The 15,272-nt window shown below is 42.5% G+C and overlaps 1 long non-coding RNA gene across 3 annotated transcripts in view; it reads right to left on the reverse strand.

The window, feature by feature from the left end:
• The window catches only part of LOC142073234 (uncharacterized), a 309,657-nt gene that overhangs the window by 21,399 nt on the left and 272,986 nt on the right, over window positions 1-15,272 (reverse strand). For all 3 annotated transcript variants that reach the window (XR_012669999.1, XR_012670001.1, XR_012670000.1), the window contains 2 exons: window positions 11,915-12,042; window positions 9,478-9,548 (listed from right to left, as the gene is read on the reverse strand). This is a non-coding gene — a long non-coding RNA (uncharacterized LOC142073234). The remainder of the gene's footprint in view (window positions 1-9,477; window positions 9,549-11,914; window positions 12,043-15,272) is intronic.

Below are 15,272 nucleotides of genomic sequence, written 5' to 3' on the forward strand. Positions count from 1 at the left end.
TTCAAAGAAAATCAAGCACTATATCTAAGAAGATGAGACCTTAGCTAAGTCACAGTAGCTATTACATCACATATGTAGTATGTATAAAGTAAAGTTGATATCTCTCTGTTGATTCAGTTTAGCTGCTTAGAAGCTACTAGGCAGTACCAGTATATTGGACCTGAACCCATTGGAAGGAATTCTGAGGACAGTCAGATATGGACCCAAACTTTGTGATTCAATCCATCACTAGCTCTAGGGTTTTAGGTTAGAAGAACCCTTTTAAGATTTATGAGGCAATATCCAACAGGGGAAGTACAGGAAATAGGAATTCTTTTCTGAACTCCATGGAGGAACAAGTGGGGACAGGCAGATCAAAATCTGGAAAGTCAAACACATAGCAATCGCCATACTTTATCAGTAATGGTGCGAACAGTATCATCCATATAAGAAAAGGATGAACCAGTTTGAGGGTACATGAATCTCTCAACCATTTGGGTTTGCAAGGCTCCTTTGATAAACCTTTTGTCCCTGCAATTTAAACCCATTTTTCCAAACATTAATTAATTAACCCTCCCTACTCTTCCCACCCCAAGTTAAATGGAAATCATTGCTGTGCATTACTCTAGTGCCTGTCACTAAGACTCACACATGAACACTTGCCCATTCATGGTGACAGAATTCAGGCCCTCTTATTCCAAAAGCACATGTTGCTAGCACTTGAGTTAAAGGAGAATCTCTGTTAGTGATATAAGACCTCTGACAAACAGTAGGGAGGTTCTTATCAATCAGTTAGAGGGCAGAGTTGTGCACAGACATTGACTCATTACAATTCTTATGTAACACGCAGGTATTTTGAGCCTAATTTTAGTAATGTTTGTAAACGGTTTTGTGATCTTTGGGTGGAAGATGCTATCGAAAGGCAAATTTTGTGAGTGTGGGATATCGCTGAATCCACATTTCAAAGTAGTAAATTCAGTTGTGAATGAAACTCCAAAGCAAATCTGGCTTTCACAGATGAAGTACCCAGGAGCTTCTGGGTGAAAGCATGAAACACCCCCAAAAACAAGCCATGGAACAAGTCCAAACACAGAAAGAAAAAAACCTAACAAGAATGTAATAAAAATAACAATCTCAGCTGCTAAATTACTGAGGTGTTTCCTAGCCGAATGTAATGCTAAAACCACCCTTCTACAGCCTTGAGAAAAACTGTGCACTTCAGCAATGATGAGAACTTGATGCAGTGTATTTTCCAAAGTGCCAAGAGCCAAGAATAATATAACATCACCAAGCAGACTTCAAAGCCCAGTCCCTCCACTCACTCCTCGCTCCTGTGCATCCCTCCAGTGCCAAAGCACACATGGATCGGAGGGCTCTGCTCAGCAGCTGCTCAGAATGTTTGACAGATTTCCCAAACTCATACTGCACTTGTAAAAGAAGTTTCCAATAGAGGCAGCAGTTTGACCATACCATTTGCAAGAACAAAAAAGTGTGAGAGAGGTTTGTTTATTGATTGAATGATGGATTTTGTACTGGGTTCCTGGAAAAATGTATCACTGCAATTGTGTAGGATCCTTCGTCCGGATATTTTCATATGGGACTGTAGCTGTTTACAGGAACCACATTGGAAAGGCTATTATTAATCTAGAAGGGAGTGCAGGCATTTTAGGAACCATTTACTGTGAATGACAAAGGGGACTTATTAATTCAACACAATAATTACCTCACTTTATGAACTACTGTAGGTTAAGATAACTGAATGCGTCACAGTTTTAAGAGCGACTGTTTTTAAATGCCAGTACATCTCACACAACAGTTACCACGTTTATACACGGCATTGTTTATTTATTTATTTAGAATAAAGAAAAAACTTGGTATGGGACCGTAATCAAGTGTCAAACACCGTTTATGTATATTGGCACAATAAAGATTTAGAAAATGGACTGAAAAAAAAGCAATAGTCTAGGGTGTTAGCTGAAGTATTCCCCAGTCAGCGATAGGACCAGTGTGATTTTCTGGAGTTTAAGGGTGAAATTCTTCATTATGAATTTGAGGGATGCTGAGGGCAGGGCAGCAGAATGGAAGCTTATAATGTGCTAGTTTTGTATTTATGAGTGAGAAAGTGATGTTGCCCTCTGCTGACTGCTCAGCTTCTGCCTGTGCCTTCAGCTTTCTAGCCAACACCTGAGAGAGCTGAGTTTAGTGTCAGGCAGGGGGCACAGAAAAATCCTGGCAGACAGCCAGAATGCTAGAGGTGGAAGGGCATGTGGAGATATTATTCCATTATATAAATATATACATGTTAAACATTCATGGCGAAGAAGTTGGTATTCACATCATCCTGTAGACTTATTTTATGTTTTGTTTCTATAATTTTATTCTAAAATATAAAACCAAAAATCTAACCTGATTTTGTCATACATCAGACCAAGTCACCTCAGCACAGGGATGAGGTTTTCTTGACTGGATCAAGAACTGTTGTGATTTTTTCAGTGAATGAAGGCTGAATTCAAACTTGGAAGTAAAATTCAAAATCAAGTGAGTGCCACATAGTTTGGAGTTTTGTAATAAAATATCTACTTCTATCCCCATCTCATTTCACATCACCCATTCAGAGCTGTCAGACAGGAATGAGTTTCCACCGGAGATGGTCTCAAGCTACAAGATTCAGATCTAGATCTGAATTTCAAACACACCATAGTCCCCGGTTTTGTTCAGTCTATTAAAATTAGTATCAAAATCCATATTCACTCACAACACATATAGCTAAGAGCATCCTTTGTACAGAGGTTCTGGAGACCTGGCCACAATCCCCATGAAGACACTAAGTCAAATGGTACTCCATACCTAGCATTCAAGGGTCCATATCAAAGTTTGATAGGGCTCGCATCCAGCAGTTAGGTTCAGCCCTATCTCTAGTTTCACTGATGATGGAATTGTATACGTTTCCCAGTTATGATTGAGCTTGGCGGTGGGTTTTGCCCTTTTTGGAGAGGTTTATAACTCAGCCATAAATATATGCGTTCTGGCCTGAATGTACAAGATTGCAGCCAAAAATCAAATTTGTTAAACAGAAGCTCACAATAATACTTTTTTATTTTTCTTTCTATATTAAAATCAGTGTTAAAAATGTGAAATATTTAAAATAATAGAAACCACATGATCTGTGAAAATAAGCAGGGTAAATGAAGAACCCTGGAGTAAGCAGGAGCCAATTCCCACTAAAGTCAAATGGGAGCTGCGTCCTTACCTCAAGGTTGAATTTAGTTGCTTGTCTTTAGATATTTTTTAAAATATTGTGTACAGCACAAAAATTAGCATTCCACCACAGATTGGAATGGCTCTGATGGCATGATGAGGATCTATGTAAAAATATTCATTTAAAAAGATACATTGATCCTACGCAGAATATGGAACTCAATTAATAAAGAATTAAAAGAGAATTATAATCAATACCTATTAACACAGGCTTATGGAAAACAGAGCTTGTCAAACTAACTTGATATGTTTTCTTGATAAGATTACAAATTTGGTTGCTAAAGATAATATCATTAATGTAATATATTCAGACTTCTATAAGGCATTCAATTTGGTATCAGATGACATTTTGATTAAGAAACTAAAATCCCACATTAAATGTATTGAAACTGGCTAACTAATAGATCTCAAAATGTAATCGTAAATAAGGGATCATTATAGAGCAGGTATTTTACTAATGGGGTCCCGCAAGGCCCTACACTATTTAACATTTTTATCAGTGATCTGGAAGAAAACATAAAATCATTACTGATAAAGTTTGCAGATGACACAAAGTTTGGGAGAATTTGTGGTTGCTTACCTGAAATTTTTCCCTGCTTTGAAGGAATAGGTCCACAGAACCTCAGGGTTTGTTGTATATGAGCACAGCATGCAGGACAATCAGCTGAGGACTGAGTAGCTACTCTGTAAAGTTCAGTAAATGTATGCAGGGATGACCAAGTTACAGCTTTACAGGTTTCTCAGATCACAATGCCGCCACTGCTCATACTGTATGAGCTCTGGTGCCCATTGGAGGATTGAATTCTTTTGCTCTATACACAATCATGAGACTGATGATATAGATGCCTTAGCACCTCTTTTTCCTGGATGAAATTAAACCAGAAAGGGTGGTGTTTGTCTTACGCTCTCAGTTCTTTTCAGATTAAATTGTAAGGCTCTCCTTACATTCAGCAAAGTGATAGCTTATCCTTTGGGTGAGAACGATGTGGACAAAAAAGGCAATGAGAACTCTTTAGCTCAATGAAAAATCTTATTATATGTTAGAATAAAGGTGGGACCCGTTCTCAAAACCACGTTATCTTTGTGAACGATGCAGCAGGATGGAGTGACTCACACTGTTCTTCCTGAAGTGCTAGCAACGAAAAAGGTCTTTTTGATAGACAAGTAATAATGAAACAGATTTCATAGATTCAAAGGGCACCTGTATTAAGGCACTGAGCACAATGTTCAAATCCCCAGATAGAGCTCTGTGCACCTTATGATGATGCAATAGCTGCACTGCTCGAATGAAGCGACAACTGTCCTTATGGTAGGAAATGGAAGATTTTCTGGATGCTCTCAAAATTGCAGACAATACAAAAACATGTACTTTCTAGGTATCAGCCTGAAACCTGATATTGAAACCATCTTGCAAAAACTCCAGAACATGAGATGTTTTGCCTACATGATCCTGAATGTGTCTCTCTTTACACCAAGCTTTGAATTTAGATTAGATTTTTGAGTAAGCCCTGTTTGTCAATTTTCTACTCAATGCTAACAGAGTTGCAAAGTAACCCCTTTCTTTTAGAAACTTCCTTTTAAATGCTAAGCTGCTAAATTTAACTTGCTTGGATCCTGGTTAAGAACTGGACCCTCAAATCTGGACTCTCATTCAGGAACAATGGTGGCTCCATTGACATATTCATGAGGTCAGGAAACCAAGACCTCCTAGGCCCGCGGGACCCTCCTGCCCAGGAGCTCCTGGCCTGGGCGGCTCACCCCCGGCCCCTCCCCGGCTGTCCCCCCTCCCCTGCAGCCTCAGTGCGCCGCGCCACCAGCACAACGCTCTGGGAGGCCGGGCAGTGCAGTCGCAGAGCCGCGGCCTGACCCGGTGCTCTGGCCGGAGCGGCTGTAGAGCTGCCAGCCACCAGTGCTCCAGGCAGCGCGGTAAGGGGGCAGGGGGGTTGGACAGAGGGCAGGGGTTTCGAGGGGGTGGTCAGGGGCCGGAGGTGTGGATAGGGATCGGGGTGGTCAGAGGGCAGGAAACAGGGGGGGTTGGATGGGGCAGGGGTCCCGGGGGGGCAGTCAGGAAGGAGAGGGGGGGTTGGATGGGGCAGTAGGGGGCAGTCAGGGGTGGTGGTTCTGGGGGCAGTAAGGGGACAGGGAGCAGGGAGTGGTGGGTGGGGTAGGAGTCCAGGGGGGGCCGTCAGGGGACGGGGCGGAGGTCTGGGGGTTGGATGGGGCAGGAGTCCCGGGGGAGCCATCAGGGGGCGAGAAGCGGGGGTGGGGAGGGTTGGATAGGAGGCAGGGGCCAGACCACGCCTGGCTGTTTGGGGAGACACAGCCTCCCCTAACTGGCCCTCCATACAATTTTGGAAACCCGATGTGACCCTCAGGCCAAAAAGTTTGCCTGCCCCTGACCTAGGCCAATGCAAGGCCACTAAGATCACTTCCTTGTCCGTCTTTCTGATCTTCTGTATTCTCCTAGAGATGATGGGCACTGGGGGGAAAGCATAAAGTAAGTCCTTTGACCATTTGAGCTACAGGGCATCTATACCTAGCACTCCCAGCTTCCTTTTTCTTGCAAAGTATTGGTGAATCTTCTGGTTTGCCTTAGATGCAAAAAGAATCAGAATCAGAACTCCTGAATTTTTTGATGATCAATCAGAATGATTTGTTGTGAAGACTCCATTCTGCCTGATTGATTTACCTGCTGCTCAGCTTGTCGATTTTCCATTTCTAGTGCCATTGATATGCAAGGACCTGATAGACTGTAGATGGGCCTCTGCCCACTACATCAATGCTGCTTTCTTTTGGAGATCCTGTGAGCTTGTACACCCCTGATGGTCTACATACCCTATCTGTCATTATCGGAATTTGACCGTTTGGCAACACTGGGGCCAATTATTGAAAAGCATACTTTATTGCCCTCAGCTCTAGAAAATGTATGCCTTTCTTTATGGGTAGCGGGTATAATAGGCCATATAGGCAGGTATAATATATAGCTGTTGCCGACCCACGGCCGGACACCTGGGCTGTGGTGGCCCTGGCCCCACCCCAAGACTCCCACCGCCTCCTCCCCTCCACCCATCCTACTGCTTGCCACGTCCCTCCTCCTCGGGTGCTGGGGCCAGTGGCGGGGGGCCTTCAGGGGCAGGAGGAGCTGGTGCTAGGGGGCTGGCGGCTCGGCCTGGCACTGGGGGAGGCCTGCGGCTCAGCCTGGCTTGGCGTGGTGCTGTGGGAGGCCGGAGGCTTGGCCTGACCCTATGCTTGGGCTGTCCTGGCGCTCGGGGTGGCGGGTGGCTCAGCTCGACTCTGGCGGGGTCGGGGCTCGGCCTGGCGCTCGGAGGGGGGTGAGTTAGGGTGGCCAGCGGCAGCAGCTCAGCCCGATGTGGTTGGGGCAGGCAGGCTGGGGCTCCTCCAGTCATGGGGGGGCCCTCAGAGTCAGGGCTTCTCCTTTTACAGCATGAGATGGGGGTTTTGGGGCTCTGGTGTGTGGAGGGTGGGGCCTTAGGTGGAAGGGACGGGGCCAGCAGGCTTGCCTCCCCAAAGTAGGGGTTCAGCCGCCGCTCATGCCTTTCTTTTGCTCTGAGAACATCTGTGTCCCTTGTGCCACCGATTTCTTGGAGAACACACTCCAGACTTTCCAGACAGGCATCTGGTGTTATGACAGACATCTCTGGCTCTGCCATGGTTTTCCCACTGTGGAATCTGTCTTTGGACTCATCCACCAGAGTACCAGAAACAAGACTGAGTAGTAGCTGGAGTACATCTCCAGCTTGGGAATCTCTCTACCTCACTGATTCGCAAAAGATGAACTTGTTCCACCACTTGTGCAGGGAAAGCCCCTGGCGGGCTGGGCCAGTTTGTTTACCTGCCGCGTCCGCAGGTTTGGCCGATCGCGGCTTCAGGCCAATGGGAGCTGCTGGAAGCAGCGGCCAGTATGTCCCTCGGCCCGCGCCGCTTCCAGCAGCTCCCACTGGCCTGGAGCAGCAAACTGCGGCCACTGGGAGCCGCGATCGGCCGAACCTGCGGACGCGGCAGGTAAACAAACCGGCCTGGCCTGCCAGGGGCTTTCCCTGCACAAGCAGCAGAACAAGTTTGGGAACCACTGATCACATATGGTCTTTAGCATATTTTGCCTTCTTAGTAGAATACTGTAGAGGGGAGAAAACAATGATTCAGAATCTTTGAAAATTCTCTGGTTCTTGTAGAACCATATCAAGGACTTATCTGTCCAATGAGTAAAGAGGCCGTTTGTCCTTGAATTTTAATAAACTCCCACCTATGTGTTGCACCTTGGATCTCTCCTGAACATAGTCAGGCATTGTTTCTAGTGTTGCAATTTGCACTGACGGAAGAATGATTTCTCCCCTTTCTGGGCTTAGACTTGTTCCATTTGCATTTACTGTAGTCTAGCCATCCATACTTAGAGAAGCAGTCATGAAAAGGTTATATAGATCTGTAATAAGGTCGTCTTTCCCTTTTCCTAGATTTGGAGTGAGGGGGATCTGCAAAGTCTTTTTTGATTAATCTGAGGGTTACATCATGGCTTTGTCCAATGGTTCCCCAAATGACTGGCCTCCTGAATATTTTGAGCCTACTGTCGTGATTCTGGCCTGTATATTGCTGCTTGCCTTATAGTGAAAGATTCAAGACGCTCAATCTGTTTAGTTTAACAAAGACAAGATCAATGGGTGCCTTGATCACAATCTCTAAGTACCTACATGGGGAACAGAAATTTGATAATAGAAAACCCTTAAATCTTGCTGACATAGGTATAAGAAGAACCAATGGCTGGAATTTGAAGCAAGACAAATTCAGACTTGAAATAAGGTGCACATTTTTAACAGTAAGGGTAATTAATCACTGAAACAATTTACCAAAGGTTGTAGTGAATTCTCCATCACTGGAAATTTTTAAATCAGGATTGGATGTTTTTCTGAAACATATGTTCTGGTACAAACAGAATTAATTCAAGAAAATCTTATGGCCTGTATTATGCAGGAGGTCAGACTAGATGATCACAATGGATCCCTCCCTTCTGGCTTTATAATCCATGAATCGTTTTTACACTGAGTGAGAATTAAAGTGAAACTGTCCAGGCTAGTTTTTAATGTCAAACTCTGAGTAAAATGCAATATTTTTTAAACGTTCAAATGGTAAAATAGTAAATATGATTTTTTAAAACATTCTTTCTCTTTTAATAATCTGAGCTGCTCTTATTACTAACAGATGGAAGGAAAATATTTTAACATGAGGTTTATGTGGACACCACATCCCTTTATAAACATATATATAAACAGACATTTGTATTTATCCAACAGACCAGAATGAATCCTTTCGGGGACTTTCTGGGGTACTGAGTACTTAAGACTAATTTTTTATAAGTACATATTTACCCAAGAGCCTGAAGTAGCACTGTAAGGAGCATGGTACAAAATGTGGGTTTTATAAACTTTCATGAAAGATCAAAGGGGGAGGAGGGAAACAGGCAGGAACTAACAGGCAAACATGTAATAGCAAATAAAACCTTTCAGAAACTTAAAGTTTTTGTGACACAAACTGTCCCAGGAGCTGGGAGGCTGAACTTCTATCCTGAACTCACACAAAGGACAGAGTGAGGGCCATAACTTGGAATTTCCTGGCTGTCGTCAACTTCTGTCACAACCGTAACGTTGTTTCAACATGTTTTCGGCTTTTAAATTTTTTTCTTCTCTTTGATATAGTCTAAACTAGACATAAAATGGAAAAAAATGTACTCTTTCCACTCAGCAGTGATAACTTTGACATGTGCTTCCAAGTGTTATTCATCACCACACAATGCAACAATCTGAGAGCAAGTACAATGTACCTTTTGGAAAAAGTGACTCTCTGTAATTGCTTTTCATAACAAAGCCTGCCTTTCCCCCTAATGATTAAGGCTTTATGGACATTTATAAAAGAAAAGCATAACAGCCCACCTACACTTCCTAGCAAGTAGCAGCATTTTCACTGTTTGCTTTTTAGGGTCAAACACTCCACCTAAATTCACAGATGGTAAAAAGGGATAATTAACACACACCCAAACCCAAACACACACATGCACTCCTTTTCCCATCGATTGCTTCCATCATGTTTTCCATCCATCCCTATTCCTGCGTGGGACCATTTCACGGTTGTGACAAACTTTGACAGCAGGTAAAGGAAATCACTGGATATCATTTTTGAAAGGGATGATGTCACTTAAGTGGTCTTATGAGCTTTAGATTTAACACTTACTGGTTCTCTTTTTGGCTTGTTAGGTGGCTTTGGGCAAGTCACTTCACCTCTCTGCATCCCTGTTTCCGTGTCTGTAAAACAAGGTTAATAATTTATGGACCTGAAAAGAACACTGCAAATGTTGAATAAAAGGTGCTCATATAAGTGCAAAGCATTATTACTGGGCCAAATATTGTAGAGTACTTACTCAGCCAAATTCCCATTGAAATGTATGGCTTGAATATGGTGACTGCAGGATTTGGCCCACTATTGTTACTGAGACTTGTGTTATTGTAAATAAAATTAAATGGGAAAAGAGTATGCCATTTCCAGCAGCAGATACAGAGCTGAAAACAGATGAGAAGGGCTTTAACCAACTCAAAATGACAGTGAAACAATTTTCATTGTTTCGAGAACTATCTCCAGGACATAAAATGACAGATATTAATGGCAAAGGGATATGCTTGCCTTCCGTCCCAAATGTTGTGTCGTGCTTCTGTGCATGGTTAAGCAGGTGCCTCTGGGCACCTCCAAGCTGAATGAATTTCAGTATTGGATGATGGGATTCCTGCATTTACAGTTTAAAAAGCACTTTGAGGTGCTTTGGGATGAGAAATACTGTGACCTTAGGACCTATGGATGCCAACTGGCAAAGGGCGCAGGGGGGTTATGGGTTACAGGGAATTCAGAGGTCTGGTATTTACTTTCTGTTTTACTAAAGATTGTCATGTAAGTGTCATGTTACTTTCTGTTTTACTAAAGAGTGTCATGCCTGTGTTTCACTAGTCATCACACTCTTTGCTAAATGTATGTGTGGATAATATGTAAGGAGATATGTATATATGTTGTAAATTATGTACTTAAGGTCTTGTACTTAAAGAGAGGTCACTCAGAAGTAGTGAGCCTTGAGACAGACGTCTCTGGACAGGCGGTGGGAGACACTTATCTCCCTAGCTGCCCACTGTATGTCCTACAATAGAATTCTATTAGCATACTGAGTCCGATGCTAATGAAGAGCTTGCGGGGGCCTCAGAAGGAAAATTAACAGGAAGAGGTAAACATCAGGGGACGATGACAATGATGCTGTTTTCAGGTGAAGAGCAAAGGTCTGAGCTGATACATTTGGGGGTGCAGAAAGACACCCTGGCATTCTATCTCAGGGAGAGGCAAGCTGCCAGCATGTTTGAGCTCATGAAAGAAGGGCCTCAACCATCCTGGTTGAAAAATGTTGTCAGAAGGACTTGGGTTAAGCAGTATCTTATTAGACAAGAGGCAACTCGTTAGTTGAGTTTAGACTCTAGAATGTGTGTTATAATTTTATTTGATATGTAACCCTTTGTTTCCAATATTTTTGTTTGTGATCATTTGAATGTTTATTCTCAGTTAAATAAATGTGTACTTGCTTTCTCTATAAACAAATCTATGTGCTGTGTGTTAAGCAGTGTTCTAAGGTGTAACTAGTAAGCTGCAGTGCACTGTTCCTTTGAGAAAAGCAGGTCTGGTAATTTTGTGAGTGTCCAGTAGATAAGGGCCTGGAATGCAGGAGCATGCTCGGAGGACTTAGGGGTTGGAATGTACCTATCTCAAGCCTGCATGAGGTACAGTGAAACATGCGTGGGCTGAGAGGGGAGTGTTTGTGTTGCCTGTGGGGGAGAGTCAGGGAGCTGACCCCTGGTAGGCACAGAGAAGGCTCCCTCACATTAAGGGCAGGAGGTAGCAAGGGGCCCAGCAGCCCTGGCTACCTTTAGGAAAGTGTCACAGATGTATAGCACTTGGACCCGTTACACCACTGTCTTGGCACCTAGTGTAGTAATTTACAACAGTGCAAAGTGGTATTAAATGGTACTAGATTAGAATGGAAATGTTTTACACTCACTTTGTACAGGAATAAATAACTCCAGAATGTGCAGGGCCGTGGAAAATCAGACCCATTAAATAATATTTTGTGTTGTTATTTTACTAGCTATTAAACACCAGGGAAGTGGGCAAGCTGGTTTCAATGTTTTTGAAAAACTATTAATACTGATAAAACCCCAAACTGTACACACTTTTTTTCCGGATCCCAGACTCCTTCAGAGCTCTAATATTGACAACATCTTATTTGCTTTACCATGCAACATGTCCTGGGTGCTGGGTATATGATGCTGGGAGAGGCACACATGAGTCATGCCCAGACCTTCTGCTCTGTTCTTCTGAGCTGGCAGGGTTCTGACCCCTCTGTCACTGGAACATTCCCTTTTCCTTAGATCACATCCTTTCTGCATTAGCTAATGGGAGGTTTCTTGCATCCTGCATGGGAGTGTAGTGGGAAGCCCAAAACAAATTTCAGTAGCTCACCCCTAAAACTTTCGTGACTCATAATTCTTTGTGAAAAGATCATGTGGAGCAACAGGATTTAGGACCACCATAGTTGTCTTCTCCACCCATCCTTTTTTCTTTGTAATTTTGTAACCCTCACCTCTCTTAATTTCTCTGCTTATACGTCCTTCCTTGTTTCTTTCTTAATCTTCAACTTTTGCCTTTTGTCTAACTTCTTGTCTGCTTTCTTTTTTCTTTTCACTTTCTGGCTTTACTTCTCTTTTCCAGCTGTGCAAACGAAGAGAGGAATGATTGTGTAACAGATGAGAAAGAGGAGAGCTTGAGACAGAGAGACATTTTCTGCTCCACTCTCTAAAAGATGGGGGAGTATGATAAAGAAACATGCCACCAAAGCAGAAATGGGCAGTTATGACAAATGGATACAAGGCTTTAATTCCCAAATACAAAACTTTGTTCCGGATGAAATGTAGCTATATCTGACAGACTGCCCGGGGAGACTTTGGTCTCATGAGTATTGCTCATCATGCCTATAAAGTACTATTGCAGTAAACTAATTGTTTCTTCCAAGCCCATCATTCAGCATATGTCAATATCATAAGCTTCTTGTGGTAAAGACGTCAGAGGGGGCTTTAGAGAGAGGTGTGGTCTACTGGTCCAAGCATCAGAATGGGTGCCACACCCAAGGAACTTCACCCTGTAATTATGGGCAACTGACTTACTTTCTTTTGGCCCAATTCAGCTCTGACGTAAGCTGACGCAACACCCACTGACTACAATATAACTTCACAGACCTTGTGCCAGCTTTCACCGGGGCTTAATCTGGTCCTTTGTCTGTTTTCCCACAAAATAGTGTTAGTAACATTTACCTGTTCCACACAGCTCTTTGAACAACACAAGCGCTATACAAATGGTAAATATTATTAGTCAATATAACACTCCATTGTGGATGTTCATGATGGCACCAGTTGTCTCACAGTAATTTGTTGCCAGGTAAAAGTCATAAGGGCAACAGACTACCAGTCAAGAAGTGTGGTATAGATGTTTATGGAAGGCATGGAGGTTGACTTGCTACAAATAAGCTTGGGGAAACACTGTTGTATTGTGAAATTCTAAAAGAAGCAAAACAATTCCTCCCCCAAGATGTATTTGTAGAGCTGGAGTATCACGTTTTCTGTGAGCTTGGTTTGGTTAGTATCTTGTGGTCTGTTTCATGGGTGAATAAAAAAGTTGGACGTTTTTTATTTGGAATGACTTTAAAATGCTGGACAAAATTAGAGCTTTCTGATTGGCTGGTAATGAAGTCATAGCCATGTCTTGACTATATAGTAAATACACAGGTGATGACAACACTGAGCAGAGTAGCTAATTGTCTACCTTATTTTTATGTACTGTATAAATACCATTCCATAATGGCAATACGACACCTAAGGCCATATATTTCATGGCAATGATTACACTTCTCGTGTGATTAAAGTCATGAATGCTGTGGGCTTGTGTTTTATAACACTTTCCAAGGTGTGCTTTTTTCACATAGAAAGGCAGTGCCTGTCATGTCTAATTGTAACCTGAAGTCTAGTTAACTTAACAATGGAACAACTGTTCCATACAGTACTATCTAAGGTCCACTTTCCTCAGGATACTGTTATCATTCCAAGTGTAACTGTCTAGTCTAATAGTCTTTCTGCCATTTAGTATAATAAAATCTTAAAATGACCAAGTCTAAGTATTAGTGGTTTTTCTTGACTGCTTAATACTAAAATTATTTTAATTTCTTTCCTCACAATGTTTGCCAAACATATGGCTGGAGAACTAACTTTACCAAACCTTTAATGACATCACAATTCTGACCTTGCCAACAGGAATTCTGAGCTAACATGTTAACATGAAGAACAGATGAAGAACAATAAACACCAAGTGAATGCCTCAGTCCTTTGATATTTAATGTTTTCCTGTTATTTATAGAAGCTTAAGGTTGAACTGTCTCATTTGGTCACAAGTAGAATGCATTTGGGAGAATCAAAATGATCAGAAATTGAAGCCAGAATATGAGTGGCCAGAATCTGACATGTCAAAGAAAGGAAAGTCAAGGAAGCCCATAATGAATCTGCCCCGTTATGCCAAGCAAATGCCCATACCCCCAACATAAGTAATTTTAACAGAACAGACAAGTACCTACATGATAAATTACAAGACTAGTAGCAATATATGTTTCCTTCTGATTATCTTCACTTTCATGGAGCATTGTTGAAGATTTTAGCCTCCAAATTCACTTATTCAGATCTGAACAAGAGCACCAGATCCAAACTTTTTTCCACACCTGTCTAGCTTATGAAAGGTCAGATTTAGACATGAATATAGATTTGAACGTCACAACTTGAGCCCACTCTAAGGTCAGTAAAGGACTGATGCATCATATTCATTCTTTTGTCTGCACTGTTTAGACAAACTTGAGATAGCCAGGGACAGTAACTAGCTACCACACATGCATAAGAAGATAACGTAAGAATGGCCATACTGAGTCAGACCAATGGTCCATCTAGTCCAGTGTCCTGTCTTCCAACAATGGCCAATGCCAGGTACTTCAAAGGGCATGAACAGAAGAGGGCAGTCATCAAGCAATCCATCCCCTGTCGTCTAGTCCCAGCATCTGGCAGTCAGAGGCATAGGGACCCCACTGCATGGGGTGGTATACATGATCATCTTGGCTAATAGAGTCATGAGCTTATCTAATTCTTTTTTTAACCCAGTTATAGTTTTGGCCTTCACAATATTCCCTGGCAATGAGTGCCACAGGTTGACTGTGCACTGTGTGAAGAAGTACTTCCTTTTGTTATTTTTAAGCATGCTGCCTATTAAATTTATTGGGTGACCCTGGTTCTTATGTTACGTGGAGGGGTAAATAACACTTCCTTATTCACTTTCTCCACACCATTGATAATTCTATAGACTTCTATCATATTCCCCCTTAGTCATCTCCTTAGTCATCATACAGGTTCATCATGGCCCCAACAGGAAGTGATTTGCCAGGTTGGGTGTATGGCTAAATTCCCAGCTAGCTGGCATGCTTCCCATCACCAGCACACACTAGCCCAGAAATCTTGTGCTTACTCCACTGTGTGCTAAGACTGAGTGGATGGACCCATCTTCCTTTCTACTTGCCGGCTTAAAAAACCTAAGAGGTGGGAAGATGAATATGAAAATTAGCTTACATTGTAGCACCAGGGTATTGTCAAACTCCATTCACAGTCCTGAATATCAACCTAAGGAACAATTACAGTCCCCTGGGAATTTCTCACATTGTTTCCACACATAATGGGTTGTCCTTTATATTTAACTCAATATAAACAGCAAGATCCAAGGACTCCTTTCACGCTCAAATCCCAGTTAACTGCACATTTCAAGTCTATATTTGATTCTACAATAGTTCCATACTTCATCCTAAGGGCATCAACAAAGGTTGATGTTACTTTAGAACAGAGCTGGTGAAAGTTTTTACT

Source organism: Caretta caretta, chromosome 9 (assembly GCF_965140235.1).
Source record: "Caretta caretta isolate rCarCar2 chromosome 9, rCarCar1.hap1, whole genome shotgun sequence".
Taxonomy (NCBI): Eukaryota; Metazoa; Chordata; order Testudines; family Cheloniidae; genus Caretta; species Caretta caretta.